The sequence below is a fragment of the Lepidochelys olivacea genome (genome assembly GCF_965140295.1).
Source record: "Lepidochelys olivacea isolate rLepOli2 genome assembly, chromosome: 9".
Classification (NCBI taxonomy): domain Eukaryota; kingdom Metazoa; phylum Chordata; order Testudines; family Cheloniidae; genus Lepidochelys; species Lepidochelys olivacea.
In genome coordinates, this window is record NC_140419.1 from 33731814 (window position 1) to 33753209 (window position 21396).

The 21396-nt window shown below is 40.6% G+C and overlaps 1 long non-coding RNA gene across 1 annotated transcript; it reads right to left on the minus strand.

The window, feature by feature from the left end:
* Positions 1–410: 410 nt before the first annotated feature.
* LOC311526297 lies at positions 411–21367 on the minus strand. The gene is made up of 3 exons (XR_014712986.1): positions 21184–21367; positions 20661–20737; positions 411–715 (listed from the first exon to the last, which is right to left on the minus strand). It is a non-coding gene; the product is annotated as an uncharacterized lncRNA (long non-coding RNA).
* Positions 21368–21396: the final 29 nt, after the last annotated feature.

Genomic DNA, 21396 nt, shown 5'->3' on the forward strand with positions numbered 1-21396 from the left:
GCCAAGCAATTTGCACTATGGGGAAAGGCAACTCTGAACCAGCTGTGTGCTACTCTGATCCTCACCTGGAGGTAATGAAGTTACCCATTTAAGAGGTAGAAGAATACTATGGGGAAAGGCAACTCTGAATCAGCTGTGTGCTACTCTGATCCTCACCTGGAGGTAATGAAGTTACCCATTTAAGAGGTAGAAGAATACAGACAGATTGGGAGCTAAATATGGAGATCCACAAATGCATCACTTATCCCAAACACTATGGCTACAAATGGGAAAGCAGACTTGCACCAGCCCTCAGTTGCTCAGCTTGAGACAGCTGTTAAAGATTTTCTTAGTTTCCAAATTTAACCCCCATTACATTTCTAAATTTATTAAACCAGGAAATGAGTCAGCCAGCTGGGCAATTGTCTTTATTTCTTGACGGGGTGACAGGAAGAGCCCCATAAGCATATTTCTGTGTACTTCTGCCTCATGCAATCTCATTAACAAGGAGATACCATGTCACCAGAGAATAATTTGGAATGTGATGCATTGCCACATTGCTGTGCTGGGGTGTTCTCTTCCAGATGTTGCTTTAACTGGGTCTTTCCATTCCAATCTACTTGGCTTAAACCTCCCTTTCTTACTGCTCTTGGTCTCAGCCTTAGATGCTCATACATGGTAGGAATAGTTGAGCTGATTATTCATGGCAAAATGGTTAACGTCCAGGTGCATCTGTCTGAAAAGGAATGGGTGATGCTGTCAGTGAACAGAAAATGAATTGATTCTTTTCTTATGTAATCCCTACTTGGAGCTTGCCAGACTGTGGAGCTGCAGGCTGAGCCTAGAGAGGACCCTACCAACAGGAACTACAACTAAGATGGCTTCCAAACCAGTCTGACCCTCCCCACATTTTCAGCATGCTTGGAGTCAGGGCTGGGGACAGAAGGAACGAGAACCCCTTGCTGGGGCCAATAAGAGGCTTCCACATGGCCAGCGAAGGGACAGCCTAACTTTACACAAGGACAGGAAGAAAGGGAGGGAGTGAAGGAGTGAATGTACTTTCAGTTTCAATTTGGAAGTTGAGAGAGGGAGAGAGCAGTTCAGGGAAGTCCTGCTACATTCCCCCTCGCCCTCTACTGCCAAGGAAGTTTTGCACTGTTCTGAGATGCTAACTGCATGGATCAGGCAGCTCCAGCCCTGCCATGACCAGCATCCAGAGAGAGAGGGTTCAACCCAACAACATTCACTACTGAGAGACAGTCAAGACCCCAAAGGAATCCCAATCAGGAAACCAGCAAGCCCAGTTGAAGTCAGGAGAGGACCTGCCACACCCAGGGGTGAAGATAAAGTAAGGGGCTTTTTTTAAAGCCAGCCAATACTATAGTGCTGCAACACTCCATCTCAGGAGGCAACTTGGGTCTTACCAGCTGCCTCAAGAAGAAGATGGGCAGGGAACTAAGGTTGGAGGAGTTTGTAAGTGTTAGGAGGTGGGGAATGGTCTTATATATTCATGTTTGTTTATTATTACAAAACCTTAACCCTTTCCTTCTCCCGATCCTGTTTTTCTTTCACCCCCCACCTCCAACTTAGCTCCCAGTCTGTTGTGCTGTTGTTTTTGGTGTGTTATTCCTTTGCTGTGGTCTGTTTTATTTACTTTATTGTCATCTATGTGACAGGGAGATACGTGTATAAATCTGGGTAGGTAGGAGATTGCCTTCAAATCCATGCATGTGTTATTTACCTATCTGCTGAGGGTGTGGGTGGGCATGGGTTGTTCTTCATGGTGTCTCATTCTTGTGTGTGTCATTGGTAAGGCTAAAGCCTGTGTCACTCATGCAATGGGCCTTGGGGCCTAGCAAAAGATTCAAGTATATGGTGCAAACTAGGATGCTTTGCAGCACTCTGAAAAAGAGTTAGTTTGGCAAGGGTGTGATGTTTGCCCCACATGGGTGCAGAAAGGGTTAATCTAACCAGGGGGCAGTGGATATGAGTCCTCAGAGTGGCCCAGAGAGTCTGTGTGAGGTGCAGCCAATAGGAGAGAGGATGCAAGAAGCAGCCAATCAGGGCCCAGCAGGATCGAATAAAAGGAGCTGCAGGGAAGAGTTGAAGTCAGTTGTTGGGAGCTCAAGAAGTATGGTCTCTCTCTCTCTCTCATATATAGACTGACACCTGCAGCACCTTGGACAGAGCAACTACTGGCAGGGACTGGGAAAGCAAGAGGGAGTTCCTGTCTGGCTGCTGGGACTGGGTAGTGACATGCCCTGAGGCAAGGGTGAAGAAGGTGCTGGGGCCATGGGGAAGTGGCCCAGGGAGACATAGCAGGATGGTGAGATGCTAAAAAGTCACAGAAAGAGGCTGTGGTCAATAGGATCCCTGGGCTAGGACCCGGAGTAGTTGGCGGGCTCAGGTCCCCTCCCCTCCATTCACTATTGGACTGTGATACTAATCTCCCCCCCGCCACCTAGGGATGATGACATGACCAGAAGGCCAAGCCACGAAGAGGACACTGCAGTTCCTGAGGCTGTGAGAGGGGCTGCAGTGACAGTATGCAAACCGCCGACAGGGGGTGTTGACCTCAAGCTAATCACCAGAGTGACCAGGAGGAGGTACCAGCTCTGCAGTGAGTGACGCACTCAGTGACAAAGGGCTATATATTTGTTCATATATACTTCTGTATGGCAACAGTATTTATAACACAGAGCAGACTGTTGCCTTTCGACTTACTCTAGTGCCTCTGTCATCTGAAGAATGAAAGCAGATAGTAATAATCATGATGTAGAATAATTGCCTCCTGAGACATATATAGGCTTATTTTTGTGTGTCTGTAATTCTGTTATTTTAATTTGCTCTTTTGTGTTGCACGACACAATATTGATCCATCCCATACAAAACTTGATTAGAAACTTCTTACAAATAAAAAGAAAAGGAGGACTTGTGGCACCTTAGAGACGAACAAATGTATTTGAGCATAAGCTTTCGTGAGCTACAGCTCACTTCATCGCATGCATTCAGTGGAATGCTTTTCCACTGAATATATCGGATGAAGTGAGCTCATTCCACTGAATGCATCCGATGAAGTGAGCTGTAGCTCACGAAAGCTTATGCTCAAATAAATTTGTTAGTCTCTAAGGTGCCACAAGTACTCCTTTTCTTTCTGCGGATACAGACTAACATGGCTGCTACTCTGAAACCTGTCATTCTTACAAATAAGGATCAATCTGACTTCAGCACATCAGTCTATAACTTTCATTCTACTTTTATCTTACGTATTTTACATTTAAATTGTTTTAGATTTGAAAGATGGTGACAAGTTAATTTATCTCAGTTACTCAGCATGTTGCTTTCCCACAAAACACAGGTTACATTTAATTCGATAAGGATAAAGCTGGGAGCGGATTTTGAAGCGTTAAATTAGGTGTGCAATTTATCAGTTTTGCTTCCATCTTTCACCGCCACCAATTTTATTTCCACAGACAGAATGTCTGATGATTCCACTGAGATGGCATAACTTCTGATAGTTTTGAAGGGTTATTATTCTTAATATGTGTGAGATTCAAAATGAGGTGGTAAACTAGCAGTAAAGAGATGCATGTTAGTTTTAAATCAAAATGCCTCATGGCTGTGATTTACTTATTCTCAGATATGTGCTGTTGAATTTAGAAAGGAATAGATTATTGGACTTTTAGATGATAAATACTGTAATACTTTGATGACATTTTTAGGTTTGTGAAATACACTACAAGTTCCCCATACAAATTGGATCACATTTTCTACTTATGCTACAAACTAGGAGATGATTCATTTATCAAGGGAAAAAATGATCTTTTATCAAAGCTATTGCCACAGACAGAACTGGCAATGAGACTTTATTGTGCTCATTAGAGTTGGGCGGATATTATTTTGAGGAAACTATTTTTGCCAAAAAATGCTGATTCATCTAAACTGAAACTATTCATGCGTAAGAGTTTTGCTTAATTTCCCAATTTGGCAAAATATTTTTAAAAAAGTGTTAAAAGTATCAAAACATCTTGTTTTGATGTCTTTGTTTCTCAGTTTTAAAAAAATATATTTTTGAAAGTTAATTTATCAGAAGTTTGAAAAGGCCGACACCAAAACAAAACAGTTTGAAATTATAGAAACGAAGTATTTCGATCGAAACAAAACATTGCTTCAGTTTGTTGGTTTGTGAAAAACAGATTTTGATTTTTATCACAATTCAGGATAGGAGAAATTTTTTAAATCTTAAATTCTCATGGGATGATGAGAACTGTTTCTAGGCTAGCCCTCGTACACATAGCTCTCAACTGTTTTTCCACAAAAGCCTCCAATTTTGCATGAAAAATATTCTCTGGTGCTGACCGCAAAGGCAGAAATTTAAAAAGCAGAAATAACATCAGACTCTAAATGACCAGCTAAGTTTCTGTTAAATGTATGCTTTAGTCACAGCTAGTTCAGCCCAGAGATTTCAGAGAATTTATTTATTTATTTTTTAAAGACAGAATGTCTATGATATAAGTCCCTTTGTTCCCAAATTTCAGTGTCGGGGTGAGAAATATGAATGCCCTGTTCCGCATAAAATATCCCATTGTGCGATTTAGTAAATCCATTTCGCTCTGCATGTAAATGCTTCCCTTTGATATACACCAAAAGAGAGAGATCACAGAGTCAAATAACATGAGACACAAGATGTAGAAAAATCTTCACGTAGCAATTTGTTAGCATGTTTTTAAAATTAAAAAAATCCAATTGTTTCCCTAAAGTGGGTGAGTAACTTACATTCTCCTCACCTCATTTACACCTACAGAAATTGCTTTGGACACACATGAACTGTATTCTCTATCATGAAAACAGAAAGTTGTGGCTCAGCATATTTAACTTGGCCAAACTACAGAACGAGTTATCTTGGATTTGATCTCTGTAAGGTGTTGAGCGAGCATTTCATCCCTGATCCAACAAAGCACTTGAACATGAGCTTTGCTGGAGCATTTACTTCAGTGGACTTATGCATTTTTATTTATTTATTATTTATTTATTCTGAAAGTTAAGCATGTGGTGAAGGGCTTTGCTGTATCAGGGCCAGAGTGCTCAGCACCTTCCACGATTAAGTCTCTTGAAACTTTACAGTAAGTATTTTATAATATGTATCTTCAGTCCTTACAGAGCCCAAAAACTGACTTTATATGGTCATAGAGTTCATTCTTTAATTAAGTACACCAGGCAAAATCTAATGCAGAATGTTGATGAGAACTGTCTTCAATCCCTGCAGTTCTGTGTTGACTGTTGTTTCAACACGCTTGGTGGGATCTCCATTCCTATTATATAAATTTGAATTGCATGCTGATTCTTAGGTACACTTATGTGCTTGATTTTGTAAATGCCTGAATACCTATTTACATGTTAATTAGTTCAAACCTCAGGGACAGCTCATCTCTAAGAAGAAACTCTTATTGGGAACCAATGCCAATACAGTGTGTTAGACTATAAGCAGACACTGCTTGTTTTATGAATCTTACTATCTTGTCTCAAGTTGGCAAGTGCTTAGCCTTTGCTGTCAGGGGCCTCTGTATGTGGAGCTAGTGCTCTATGAAATCTGTCCCATGCTTAAAAATCTAAAACCAGTACATTTTCCAGAGGTGGAGGTTAGTTCTTTATAGAATGACCACTATTGGGTCCCATGTTTTATAATGTTCCCTCTCTTCCTTTGTTTTCTATTGGACTCCCCTTGTTTGCTTTGATGTGTTAGGACATTCAGAACATTGTATTTTCATTCATCTTTGTTATATATGATGGCAGGCGGAGCTGCACATCAAATAACACTATTATTTTATACCTTATGACATATCTTCTCTCTGCCCTCAGCCTTTCCACTTTACAACAATGCAATTTCTAAATACTCTGTTTTACCTATGGGATAGTCTTTATACAATTTATTTTTCTTTTATGCTTTCAAAACAGTTCTATCCTGGGTTGTTAGCACACAGGGGTGTTTTGCAAGTTCTGGGCCCAGGTGACAAAAGAATTAAAGTCTGCAAAAATAGGTAGAGATACAGTAATTAGAAACTCTCTACATGCCTGTGAATAATTAGCGTGTGCCTGGGTCTGAAATAGGAAGTCTGACTTCCAGCGCACTTCCTATTTTCACAATAAATCATACTCATTGGAAATTGTGAAACAATTTATGAAGCTCCAAACTTTTTCTTTCTCAGAAATTATGTGCTGAAAACATTTTTGACCTTGCAGAGTTCTCAGTGTTCCATTGTCTCAGGTCAACATCCAGGTGCTTGCAAAATTGCCCAAATGTTATCCCACCTTCTGGCATACTGCAGACCAAATTCATCCCAGTTGTCACTCTGTTGAATCCAAGGCTGTATCCAGAAACTGTTTCCATAAATATGCATACAAAGCCTGATTCTTCACTCACTTATGATGCTGCAAATCAGGAAAGATTCAACTGAAGTGTTATACCAGCTGTAGGTGGGAGGAGACTCAGGTACTGTAACTAAAGAAGTTAGTGGAATTATTATTGTGTGAGATCAGAATCTGGCCTCTCTGCACATTCTGGGCAGGGCACCTATAAAACAGTCACAAGAGCAGCAGGGTTACATAAATAAGGATTCAGGAGTCTGATTGTAGGGATCCCTTTTTGAAAACCTTGGCTCTTGTCTGTGATATTCTGCGGTGCCTACAGTGCTAAACTTCCACCTGCAGAGCAGAATGCTGGACTTGAGCTCTACTATGGCTGTGTGGGCTGAATTTGCCCCCAAGACCTTAAATGTCTACGATAAGTCATTCATCACTGAAAAGACACTTTGGCCCAGTGGTTTTCTCTGTTAACAAAGACACGCAAAACATGTGACCATGGAAAGTGAGAGCCTCTCCTCCACTCAACTCAGTCTCTTCACTGCCTTCTACATAGTTTGTCACTCTCTCATCATGAACTTATACATCCTTTGGTGTCCATGAGTCTTTGCTCCTCTGGTTCCCCTCTGCCCTCTCCTTTGCTGCTTCCTCTCTTGCCTCTCTCCCATTCTTTTTATTGGGATGCTTTCGGTTCTGCCCTTGGTATCCTCCTCTCGTCCCTCTATATATTCTTCCTGGGATTACCCATCTGTTCACATTGCCTCAGCTCTCACCTGTATGGTGATGACTGCCAAATTCACTCACTCCCCCTGATGTGCCCCACTCACTTCAATCTCCAACTCCCTTTCTGCCTTTTATGCTCTATGGTCTGCTGCAGACCCAAACTCAGCATGGCTAAAATGAGACATTTTCCCTTTCCTCCCAACACTCCTCCCTCGTTAATGTATGACACCATTCTCTTTGCTAGCACACCCTCAATGTCTCTCTCCCTCCTCCCACATCCAGGCTGTTGATAAATCCTATTGGTTCTTCTCCTCATCTATCCTTCCTTTCCATCCAAAACTAAAGATGGTCAGAAAAAAGGAAAATAAAGCGAAAGAACAGCAGTACTGACTTTAGTGGCCTTACTCCAGACTGAGAGCAAGATGGGATCCAGGCCTTTTTCTTCACAACTTTGGTTGATCCCTATTTTATTTCCTTCAAGGCTAAAGACTTCTAGTATCAATTACACTGACATAACTCTATTCATGGCCATGGAATTACTCCTGACATACACTGGTGTAAGTGAGAGGTGAATCCGGGATAAAATATTCTTGGTAGTTTATTACCATACATTTTTCTGCAGGAGCCTGTTACACCGAATCCATCCAAAGCTTGTAAAAATGTATTAATCTATATTTTTGACCTACAACAATGTTTGGTGTCATTGGCTATTATTGTTTATACTGCAGGAGCACCAACATTGGTTTAGTTGCGCTGCAAAACTATAGGAAGAGACAGTCCTTGTCCAAAGAGCTAGCACCCTGAAACGATGATAAACAAAGGGTGGGAGGAAAGGGGCTACCACCTGCAGTACAAACAAATTGGTCACTTCTTGTTAGTTTAATGGATCCATTTTTTATTTTGCTTACTTACAAAACCAGCCAGCTTTGAAATTATTCTCCTCAGGGTTATTTTATATAGGAGAACAAAAGTAGCCCCATAGCACTTCATGAATGCACTGCAATGATTACAGCTGAATGGATAATCATAAATGTAAACTCTTTTGGCACCAAGGCAGGTCATCAAGGGATACCTGGTTACTATAGTAACCCAGGCAGTAACCTCATGAATAAATGGACAAACAGGATTTCAATATATTTTGACAAACCTCTTTTCAATCTTGTAGAGAAGGTATCCATATCAGTGACTAAATTATTCCAGTTCTCTGGGATATTTACTTCTGCATCAATTTCAGAAATCATTAAGAGCCCATTGCTTCAGGTCTGTAACAGCCACAGTTTCCATTTGAAGGCACTTCTAATGTAGATATTAGGCCAGATTCACAGCTGGCATAAGTGGGCACAATGCCACTGACTTCAGTGGAAGTTGCACACATTTATAACAGCTGCCAACTTGGCCTAATGTATTTAAATCATCTTCAGAACAAAAGGTAAGACAAACTTATTCCTCTCTAAATAAAGCCCAGCTATTTATCTGTTGTGATTGTTCAGTAAGTAGGTATCTAAGCAACTCTCTTTCATCTGATCTAAAGAAAATATTGAAAGGAAATACAGAATCTTTGGGGAAATGAGGCCTTTATATTGTCAGTATTTGAATAAATTTCTAGCAGTTGAATTGCTGGTACTTTAACCGAGATCACAGTAATTATGGCGTAAGCAATGATTGGGAAAGGAATATAGTGTCTAGATTGCAGGTATTTTCAGTAAGAAAAATATAGTACGTGAAATGCTGATGTTCTTGGGGGGGAGGAAACAATAGCAACTTCACAGGCTTTGAGATGGTTTTAATATCTGTTCTCATTACTTTGCCTTCAGTACATACTACAATACTCATTGCCAGGGTGAGTAAGGTAAGCAGCATTTGCCCCATTGCTGGCATCAGACTCAAGGCCTGGTAGTGGGTGTGATAATAAATAAGAAACATTGGTAACAAGTATAATAAGCAGAATATTGAAATGCAAAAGAAACATGCACAAACAAGTTTCTCCTCTAGGGATCAATCTAGTCAGTGGTTATCAAGCTGTGGATCAGGACCTCAATTTAATGGGGTTGCTGGGTTGGCTTAGACTTGCTGGGGCCTCACCTGGGTCAGCTCCAAAGTGCAAGTCCCACCGCCTGGGGCCGAAGCCAGAGAGCTTCAGCCCTGGGCGACGGGGCTCAGGTTACAGACCCCCTGCCCATAAGTGCTAGAACTAAAATTACGGTGGGTGCTGCCTCACCCCCTCGCTTGAAGTGGTTTCCATTATATACAGGGTTTACAGTTTGGTTCAATGGCTCTCAGAACCTACACTATACAAATTGTTCCAGCACCCCTGCCTGGAGCTGAAATCTTTGGGCTTCGCCCCCCCACTCCTCCCAGGCTGGTGGGGCTTTGGCTTTGGCTCTCCCACATCTGGGGCAGCAGGGCTTAGGCAGGCTCAGGCTTCCATCCCTCCTCCTGGGGCCGTGTAATAATTTTTGTTGTCAAAAGGGGATCATGGTGCAATGAAGTTTGAGAACCCTGATCTAGATCCTATTTAAATCAGTGGAAAGATTATCATTTACTTCACTGAGTACTGAACTAGATCTCTAGAGTACAATGCAAAACCAAGCTATTACCAAATATTTACCCATACAGATAATGAGCAGAAGGATGATCTTGTTGGTAGATTGGGACTCAGGAGATATGCATTTAATTCTTGTCTCTGCCACTGACTTGCTGTGTGACTTTGGCTCCAATCCAGCAAAGCACTTAAGAAGATGCTTTAAGTAATCTAGTTAATTTAAATGGAACTAGTCATGTGCTTAAAGTTAAGCATATGCTTAAGGAATTTGCTTGATTAAGGCCCCAATCCGTCCAAACCTCAGTAATCCATCAGAAAATGGGAATAATAATCCTTCTTGTCTCCCACCCTTTATTTGTCTTGTCTATTGAGGCAGTAAGAACTTTGGGGCAGAGACTGGCTCTTTCTGTTTCTATGTACAACACCTAGCACCATGGAGCCCTGATCTCAGTTGGAGCCTCTATGTAGTACTGTAATATAAAGAATAAATAATGTGTAGGTCTACCATTGCCTCCTATTGGATGGAAATGTAACTGTTCAATGAGTAAAGGAGGTACAGTACTCAGAAGATTCAATTAACTCAAGTGAAAGAGGTGGAGGAGGATGTTCTGAGTTATGTTTCCAAGTGGCCATCGTGTGCAACATCATGAACACTGGGATGTCACAGATCTGGTATAGATTGATACTGTATATTATGCCTATATCAATAAGAAATTAAATAGCTATGTCTGTTCCATCTAGTTTTGCTTTCTCATACCAGAAAAGGAAGTTCCACATTTAAAAATATTTGTGTTAAACTACATTTGAGAAGTTTAAAGTCACGAATTAAAATTAGTGAAATAATTTTTCACGGAACCATGGAGAGCTATTTTGAGACAAGGAACTTGATTAATGAGGCTCAGCATGAGTAAAGGAAACTGTGCTTTTCCTTTCAAACATCTGTCTTGCGGGGACCGTGCTTACTGCAGAGCAAAGAAATGACAATGTAGTAGCATGCATCTTGAATGGAGGTACACATTCCAATGGACCAGAGCGAACATGACATATGTGCCTAATCTTTGAATGTAATTGCAGGGCAAAATTATTTTCTTGCTTGAGTCTGTGCAAGTCTACAGAAGGCAGTAATATTGTATGGATTTATCTGAGAGCAAAATTTGGCTGTCTCTATTAATGCTCTTTTTAGGAGACAGATAGATTTTTAGAGCCAGAACGCGCCATTATATGGATCTAGTCTGACCTTCTGCATAATACAGGCCATAGAATTTTACCAGTTGAGTCCTATATCGAGCCCAGTAGCTTGGCATAGAACTAGGGCATCTTTTTTAGAAAAACATCTCATTGTCATTTATATACTCAACTTGATGGAAAATTACCATCATTAATAAAAATAAAATATAAATAAAATAAAAATAAAATTACCATCACTAATAAAAGTGTGTATTTTATTTCCACTTTGAGTTTTTCAGACTTGATTTTCCAGTCATTGGATCTTGTTGTTCTTTTGTTTTCTAGATTAAAGTGCCTTCTAGTTGTCTCTATACATAAAAAGTTTAAAATAGAACATTTAGATCCAAATTCTGTTCTGGGTTATCCCCATGTAACCCCACTAAGTTCAATGTCCATAAGAGAAGAATTTTGGCCTCTGTTCGTTGTTGTTGAAGATATTGTAAAAAGATAGATAAAGAATTATGATCTGGTGTCTAAATGGTCATAGTCATATATGTTTAGACTGAAGAACTCTAAACCTTCCTTTAGAGTAAGGGCAAATCCCCTGGCAGAAGCAATATACTGGCAGGATAACTTTTCTATACACAGCTGTCTTAGAGGTGAGCGCCGTACTCAAGCATAATTCCCACTGATTTCTGTGGAAAGTTTGCTAGAGTATGAAGTTTCAGATTTACCCATGAACATTTTTTAAAACAAGGTAATACTTCATAAGTCAACATTTCTTGATTCCTCAGTGATTCTGTGTTTGGTTTGCTCTGGAGCAAAAAAATGACTTTAAAAACACATCTGCTAAAGTTTTTTTTTCCCATTGAAGAAAATACATATGGCATCCTCCATCTATGGAAGGAGAATGCATTTGTGTATAACAGGTTGATACTATATCTTTAACAGTAACAATTGTTTTTGGATGGACACTATTAGCTAAAGTACTTCACAAAACATTTAATTTCCTAATTAGGCCTATTACACTGCAGAAAAACAAGGTAAACTGAATTCTTGAGGAACAAGCTATGTTTAATGAAGCATGTGTGAGCTTGCATAAGGGAAATAGGGATCTTAAAAACAGGGATTGCTAATTGCTTACAATATTTGGAGAAGTACTGTTTAAATAACAGAACTGATTTTTTTAAACAGTATTTTGTAGTAATGGTTAGGAGTGCCCTTAAGGCAAGGGAATGCTGTGAAGCTCAACAATTCAGCAGAGTCCAGCAATTAGACAATTCTACTGTACTTAAAAAGACACAAGCCATGTATATGCTACGAATTTTGGTTGACGCAATTTACATCGGCATAAAGCTGCTGCAGTTAGCATATCGTGTGTACATGTGTATACTTGGCTTTCTGTGTTGTCACCAAGAGTGCGTGTTGATGCTCAATGCGGTGCACCATGGGTAGGTACTGCCATATGCAATGTGCCAACATCCAGTGCACTGTCTTTTGGGAAATTTTGGCAATGCATTGTGGGCAGAAATGAGTTGCGCAAAGTGACTGGGAACAAGTGGTCAATTTCCCAGTGTGCAACTGTTTCTATCCCATAATTTTCATGCCTTTTTAAAAAAAAATCCCAGAAACCTGTGCAGCCCTCCATACCGTCTGTGACAGATTGCCCCCAGTTAAGATGCCACCTGATGTGCTGGGATATCACTGAGCCCACCTGTTCTGCCAGCCAGGGCACCCTTTTTACCTTTCTTGCTGAGCCAGGCTATTAAGCCTCCTCTGGCACACACACACACAGGCAGGGCCACACTTAACTGTAGAATGACACAGATACTGAGATCAGCTGTGGGAAGCCTCAGCTTAAGGGACTTGCCCCAACACTCAGGTGTCCACCTCCCTTGGGGTGCAGATTCAAAGGTATATTATGAAATTCGCCTCTTCCCTCAATGTGGAGGAAGACATGCACAACAGAAACTGGGCTTTATAATAAACAAAACAAATTTTATTAACTATAAAAGGCAGATTTTAAGTGGTTAAAGAACAAAGTGTAGACATATGCACAACTAGGTTTATGCAAGGCAGCTTACATCAACCTAACTTTGCATAGTGTAGACTAGGCAACAAGTTAAAGGGAGAGTATCATCCTGAATGTTGAATTATTAGGCATTAGATGATTCAGAGAAAATAAAACATCTAATAGCTATTAACAGGGAAAACATAAATACACCTCTACCCTGATATAACGAGACCCAATATAACACGAATTCAGATATAACGCGGTAAAGCAGTGCTCCGGGGGGTGCTCCGGTGGATCAAAGCAAGTTCGATATAACACAGTTTCACCTATAATGCGGTAAGATTTTTTGGCTCTTGAGGACAGTGTTATATCAGGGTAGAGGTGTATACTGAAGTCAATGTAAACAACAAGGAGTCTGGTGGCACTTTAAAGACTAACAGATTTTTTTGAGCATAAGCTTTTGTGGGTAAAAACCCCACTTCTTCAGATGCATGGAGTGAAAATTACAGATGCAGATATAAATATACTGACACATGAAGAGAAGGGAGTTACCTCACATGTGGAGAACCAGTGTTGACAGGGCCAATTCAATCAGAGTGGATGTAGCCCACTCCCAACAATAGATGAGGAGGTGTCAATTCCAGGAGTCAATGTAGTTACTTTGGATCGACTACTGGGTAGATGAAATTAAAATTGGCACCACTAAATCAAATTCTGCCCCTATTTAAACTATGAAATGCCATTGACTTTAGTAATTTGGTCTATTGGCTATAGAATTGAGACCGATTAAGGCAAGTGTGAGTGCAATGTATAAAATAATTCAGTCCACATACTGTAATATCTGAATACAAATTTGTTTACAAGAAAAGAAACACCAGTATTTGGCACTATGGGGGAAAAATTAATAGGAAAAGACCTACATCTTCTTACAGGTAAATACCTGAAACACTGGAAATATGAATCCACACAAGTTTCTTTGTATGTGTGTGTTTCCTTTCTTAGAAAAAAGATTTCTCATTGGCTGAGAGTAAGAAAAATTAGAGAAGAATTATGACATCTGAATTTAACTGAAAATTGCCTGAACTCTAGCGCTGCCTGGTTCCGAAACTCTTCTCCAGTACCATGGCCAGTTTCATCAGGACTCATTCTCATTGACTGAGAGTGTAACACTATTGCAACATGTCTGTGGAAGCAGTGGCCTTATACAAATTAACCATTTGATAAGTGTTCTACACAAGAAGAGGCTTATGGGCTACCATTGAGAAGAAAAGCAGAATTAGGTACAGAATAGGACCAAAAAGAAGCAGTTTTTCCTGACGTGATATTTTTTTAACCCATTTAACATTTGATAAGTCTTGGCCCCTAACTATATTTTCATACTTGCCTCCCTCTTTACACCAGTTCTGTGGATGGTCATTTCAGAAAAATTCTGGGGGAGGGGGTCAAAACTGTGTCAGCATGTAGAATGTTCTATGTGATACTATCTCCTGGAGAGACAAGGTGGGTGAAGTAATATCTTTTATTACCAGGTGACTTGAAGAAGAGCTCTGGGTAGCTCGAAAGCGTGTCTCCCTCACCAACAGAAGTTGGTCCATAAAAGATATTACCTCACTTGTCTCTCTAATATCCTGGGACCAACTCGGCTACAACAACTCTGCATACGTACTATATCCTGGAAAGTCAGGGGATGAGAGGCCACAAATGGAAGACATAGTGGAGCATATAGACCTATGAAAAATCCAGTTGGTCAAATCAATGTCAGCGGGGGAGGGGGGAAAACTGCCCCTCTTACCTCATAGCAAATGACCCCCCGGTGTAAAGATTTGGAACCATTAAAGGAAGACCTTGACCAATATCATCCCCCCCCCCCCAAAAAAAAAAATCACATTAAAAGAAATGACCAGTATTACTTGATTCTGAGATTTCCAGTCTGGTTGGTGATGGGTTTGTGTGTAAAAGCATTTGTACCTTGCTGTCATAGATAAAAGTGACATGCAGAATAGTCACAACAGACAAGTTTTCTTTTGCATTGTATGAACATTGTCTTGGTAGTCAAAATAGTGGAGACTGGCTTCTGTTTGTTCATTTCAGTAATGGTTTTGCCACATGCTAGCAGTACCCACGAACTAGTTAATGCAGCTTTTTCAGTTGTCTTAGGTTGTATAAAAGTTGTGTACATTAAGAAATAAAGATGAACCCCAACCCGTATGTTCAATCACTTTGCTAATTGCAGTGGATTCTAAGCTTCCTTTGTGGACCATCAACTGACAGCAGACTGGATTATATAGAGTCCCATCTGATTCAGTCTAGAGTGCCTGGTAAATTGATTGTTACATCGGGAAAAATGAAATTGTTGTCAAGGTTTATTTGGGAAAGAGAGAAGCTTTCAGAAAATACCTCTGGTGTTGAGAGCAGCAAAGAATGTAAATGTTAGTGAGAAGACAGAGAGGGGTCAAAAGGAGACAAACCACAACATCCTGTTTACTTTGAAAATCTACAAAAGAGAGCTCTGGCAAATATTCTGGTTTGATATTTAAAAGGTGCTGGGCACTCTTCTTAGATTTTTATCTCCATAGGACTGTGGAGGTGTCAGCAGTGGGTCTCTGTTTCAGGCTGCACTCTGATGTGTGTGATTCAGGCTACATTCAGCCCCCTTCTAACTGAGATTTCAGTGTCTTGAAAATCAAAGCTGCAAACTTTTATCTGATTTAATACATATGTTTCCGATTAAGGTGCAGCTTGGCTGGTTTTAGAAAGTTTAAAAACAACAGGGCTCAATCTTACAAGGCACTGAGCAATGTGGCCCTGATCCATCAAAACACTTAAGCACATTGCCTTCCATGTGACTAGTCACCTGCTTAAAGTTAAGCACATGCCAGATGGAGCTAGATTTCTCAGCCTCTAAAGAAATCAACATCTCATATAGGAAGCTGAATATAGTAAAAACCTTCTTTTTGAAAGTTTCCCTTGGACATATTTTTGGTCTCTTCTAGCTTTTGCACCTTGTTCTACATCATAGGGACCCTTTGGGCTTTTTTGCACATTATTGAATATTCAGGAGTCTGGTAAACAGTAATAATCAATAGTCACTGTAGCCATTTCACATGCTTGCCATTTTGTTTTATGCCATTTATAAACATCCATCAGAATCAGATGTATAGAGCATTTACATATAAAAGTCAAGCATATAACAACATTGTACATGTTAATACTTAAGGGATTCAGGGAGAAATGTGACTGGCTGGTGTAGTAGAGGTGTGAGGCATCATGTCAGGAAAAAAGGTCTCCTCCCCTGTACAGATCAGGAACTCCCCAGGAGAGAAGTATGGAGACTCTTCTCTCTTGTGGAATTCCTAAACTCTGTAGAAGAAGGACGTCCCTGCTATGTGTCTCCTGCAGGTAAGTGGGGAGGAGCTCCTGCTGTTTCCCACCTTAGAAGAGCTCCTACCCTGAGGACCTTTAGCAAGTCTGTGGCTGCGTGTCTCCCTCCTTAACACCTCCTAAAGTGTTTGTGGGATATTTTTGGCAGGCTCCCAGAGCATGAATTCTGTGAGTCTATCTCTACAATGCAAAGCAATAGAGCTTGATCCTTGGGTCTCAGCTTGACTCAGGCTTGGATCCTTCACCCCTGTGGGATCTTGGGACCCTGAGTCTAAGCCCTGAGTCTAGTGCAATTTGTGTGTAGATGGAGGGGGCTAGGCTTGCACCTAAGTTTGAATCCTAGGCCTACTTGGCAGTGTAGACGTACCCGTACAGGATACATCTACACTGCAATAAAACACCTGTGGCTGGCCCATGTCAGCAGACTCAGGTTAATGGGGCTCAGTTTGCAAGGCTATAAAATGGATATTTGGGCATGGGGTGGGGAGAGTCCCAGAGGCTGATCTCCAGCCTGAGCCCAAACGTCTGCACTGTAATTTTATAGCCCTGCAGCCCGAGCCCCACAGGGTTTTTTATTGCAGTGTAGATATACCCTAAATGCCTAAGGGTGTGTCTACATTGCCGTGTAAGCCCAGGGTTCAAACTCACTCTCAAGCCTAACTCCACCTTCTCTCTACTCACAAATCACCCTCTAAGCCCTGGGTTAGTGCAGAGGGTCTGAGCCTGAGTCAAGCCAGTACCCAGGATGCAAACCCTATTGCTTTGTAATGCAGACACAGACCCACTGGACTCATGCTCTAGGAGTCCTCCAAAGTATTCCACAATCCAACAGGATGATTTTCTTTTATCCTCTGCACAGTTAAGTTTGGTGGACAGCGAAGTTTTCCCGTGTTGCATGAAGTAAGGGCTAGAATGGCCACAAGGGACGGCACTAGGAATTCTGGAATTCGGGTGGTTGGACTTAGGTTTGCATAATGCAGTGTAGATGCTGGAGCCCCAGGCTGAGATCCAGGGTTCAACAATTCCTCACTTGCAGTTACAAATGAGTGTAGGCAATGAAGCCCTAGGTTAACAAACCCTGGGTCTGTTAACTCAAGTTCTACTAACCTTGGGCTTACATAAGACATACCTTGAGTCATGTTAGAAAATGGGACTAAGGCTCCTAGTCATTTAGATGCTTTTAAAAAATTTAACTTCAGTATAGATCATTTAAACATTAAAAACAAACAAACTTTCAGGCCTCCTTATTTTACTTTTTGAAAACAAATTCCCATGCAAAAACTCTGTTGGCTGACAGTTAATGTTAGGACAATAAGTAATGTAACCCTACTGAAAATACATAAGAAGGGCATCACCATTAAAAAAATCTCCAATCCTTAAAGATGGAAATGTCAAGCTGAGGTAATAATGACTATTATATAATCCTTAAATTTCATATATTAGTTCAACGATATTACCAGTGAAAATTATCCTTACACATTCCAGTAGTAAACAGTGCTACAGACATATACATTCCTAATTAGACATTTTGTATTCTCCAAGATAGACAGACAGGTGTGTGTGTGTGTGTGTGTGTACATACTGTGGGTCAGATTTAGGGTTGTTATGAGAATGTGTAACGTGAATTTTTGCATGTCAGTATTGCTAAGAAAATTTATGAACAATAGGGTTTATCGAATATTCTTAATCTTAATTTGCCATTCCCATATTTGTTAAGGTTTAGAATTTTTGAATGGCTATCTTTTTGTTAGCTATTGTGTATGATAGACTCAAATTCTCCACAGTCAATGTTAGCTACCTTTTTTGTGGGGGAATCCCATGCATTTTCTCTCCCTCCCTTCCTTTGAATGTGGATAGAGGTGGGCTATAATGAATGGAAAGTGAAGCTATTGTAGCGTGTATCCTGCTGTACACAATATAGACATATTTATAGATAAAGCTAAAGGTGCGCTGCAGATTGTTGTAATTTTAATAATCCCAGGAGAAATTCTGAGCAGTGTAGAACTTCTGCACCATCCAAAAAATCCAAAACTCTTTTTGGCTAATGACATGAATACAGCACCACTGAAATGCAGCCACTCTGGGACAAGAGACAGGAATCAATCATCACAGTACGTTATACAGTTGGGGAGGGGAGGCAGGGAAGATTTGGACAAGCATACTGGGGAAAGTTACATCTCTTAGGAAAGTGCCATGGGATATTTTATGTCCCCATAGCACAAGCAGGAGCGCAGTTTTTCAGGTCTTCTCCTGCTGAATGACATTATCTCTCCTTATTCATTTTGGTACTCCAGTTGCTTTGTCAGGAATACACTGTCAGATCATCTCGCAGTAGAACTACCTACTGCACACTCCAGACATGGATTTTCTGTTATTACAGGCTCTTTGCATTGGACACTGAGGTAAGAAGCAGCCTCAGAGACACAGAGTTGTGCCCTTAATTATAGTAGAAATATCATAAATTTGAAAAATAAAGTGGTGTAGCCAGATAACTGCACTGCGATTCTGAACACACATTGGCTAATCCCTGTGCCCTGAAAACATACCACATCCATGAGCTCACAAGGTAGGTGTGGCGCCATACACAATATGATCATTAGGGCTGTCGATTAATTGAAGTTAACTCCCGCAATTAACTCAAAAAATTAATCGTGATGAAAAAAATTCAGCGTGATTAATTGCAGTTTTAATTGCACTGTTAAACAATAGAATACCAATTGAAATGTATTAAATATTTTTGGATTTTTTCTACATTTTCAAATATATTGATTTAAATTACAACACAGTATACAAAGTAGACAGTGCTCATTTTACATTGTTATTTTTTATTACAAATATTTGCACTGTAAAAATGGCAAGCAAAAAATATTTTTCAATTCACCTCATACAAATACGGTAGTGCAATCTCTTTATCGTGAAAGTGCAATTTACAAATGTAGATTTTTTTTTGTTACGTAACTGCACTCAAAAATGAAACAATGTAAAACTTGAGCGCCTACAAATCCACTCAGTCCTACTTCTTGTTCAGCCAATTGCTAAGACAAACAAGTTCATTTACATTTACTGGAGATAATGCTGCCTGCTTCTTATTCACAATGTCACCTGAAAGTGAGAACAGGCAGTTTTGTAGCCGCCATTGCAAGGAATATCTGGCACTTAAATACTAAACATTCGTATGCCCCTTCATGCTTTGGCCACCATTCCAGAAGACATGCTTCCCTGCTGATGATGCTTATTAAAAAAATAATGCATTAATTAAATTTGTGACCGAACTCCTTGGGGCAGAATTGTATGTTTCCTAATCTGTTTTACTCACATTCTGCCATATATTTCATGTTATAGCAGTCTTGGATGATGACCCAGCACATACTGTTCATTTTAAGAATAGTTTCACTGTAGAGTTGACAATGCAAAGAAGGTACCAATGTGAGATTTCTAAAGATAGCTACAGCACTCAACCCAAGGCTTACAAATCTGAGAGGGACAAGGTGTAGAGTATGTTTTCAGAAGTCTTAAAAGAGCAACACTCTGATGTGGAAACTACAGAACCCAAACCACCAAAAATGAAAATCAACCTTCTGCATCTGACTCAGATGACAAAAATGAACATGCATTGGTCTGCACTGCTTTGGATGGTTATTGAGAAGAACCCATTATAAACATGGCTGCATGTCCTCTCGAACGATGGTTGAAGCATGAAGGGACATATGAATCTTTAGTGCATCAGGCACATAAATATCTTGCGACACTGGTTCAACAGTGCCATGCGAAAACTTGTTCTCACTTTCAGGTGATATTGTAAACAAGAAGTGGGTAGCATTATCTCCTGAAAATATAAACAAACTTGTTTGTCTGAGCAATTGGCTGAACAAGAAGTAGGACTGAGTGGACTTGTAGGCTCTAAAGTTTTAAATTGTTTTATTTTTGAATGCAGGGGTTTTTTTGTACATAATTCTACATTTGTACGTTCAACTTTCATGAAAAAAAGACTGCAATACAGTACTTGTATTAGATGAATTGAAAAATACTATTTTTGTTTTATACAGTGCAAATATTTGTAATCAAAAATAAATATAAAATAAGCACTGTACACTTTGTATTCTATGTTGTAAATGAAATCAATATATTTGAAAAAGTTGAAAATATCAAAAACTATTTAAATAAATGGTATTCTATTATTGTTTAACAGTGCGATTAATCACACTATTAATTGTGATTTTTTTAAATTGTAATTAATTTTTTTAATTACAGCCCTAATGATTACTAATGTAACTGGTGTAGTTACACAGTGACCTAGCAGGGTTTTAAAAGGCCTAATGAAGAAGAAAATAAACATTGCTATTTGGTATAAGAAATGGTCCCTCTAGGAAATACTAAACCAGAGGCCCGCCTACACCCAGGGAGCTGTTTTACCCAAGTCCAAAGGAAGACCTGTGCCTCTGAGAAAACAAGCTACACCAGTAGCCAGTAGATGTCTCTGTTACATTCACCTACCGTTCCACATGGAATGGATGAGAAGTTTCAGTAGGAGCTCGTGTCACAGCTGGACATAATCAATCTCCTTTATTTATCTGAAACGTGAGCAAACATTCTGTAAAATGTAACCCGAATTTTAAAGTGATTCTAATTTTTTCATGGCCAAAAGGGTGTCCTGCATCCGAAAGTATAAGTGCTATTTATAGCGTGGACATAAATATGCCATGCAAGCCAAGTATACTAAATCCACATACCCTGCATAGCTCATGGTGCTGGGAGATGCCTATGAGGTGAACCTCTCCGTACCACGTCATGACAGAAACAGGCTGCGTGCTATAGACAGATCATGCGTGCCCCAGGAAAAGGCAAGACGCATGCTGAACACATCACACATGTCATAACAACATATCCCGCGCAGCAAGCAGCCGCGCTAGCTCTGGGGCGCTCTGCCCGACGCACGGCGCGTGCCTTTGGGGTCTTGCAGGCGACCAGCCGCGCCGTACTACACAGATTGGTTTGACACGGGCGATACGTGGCTCACCCAGGCCCCAGATCTCTTGCATTTGTGCTCGGCGGCGGCAGCAAGCTGAGCCTCCGCGCGGGGCTCGGGCCCGGAGCTCCGGAGCGTAGCCCGGCTGGGCGGCGGGGCAGGAGGGTGAGGGGGACTCATCGGAGATGCGCCGGCTAGCGGGGGCGGGGCCGTGGGAGGGACCAGAAGCCCGGGCGCTGCCGCTGCACTGCGGGGGGGGGGCCG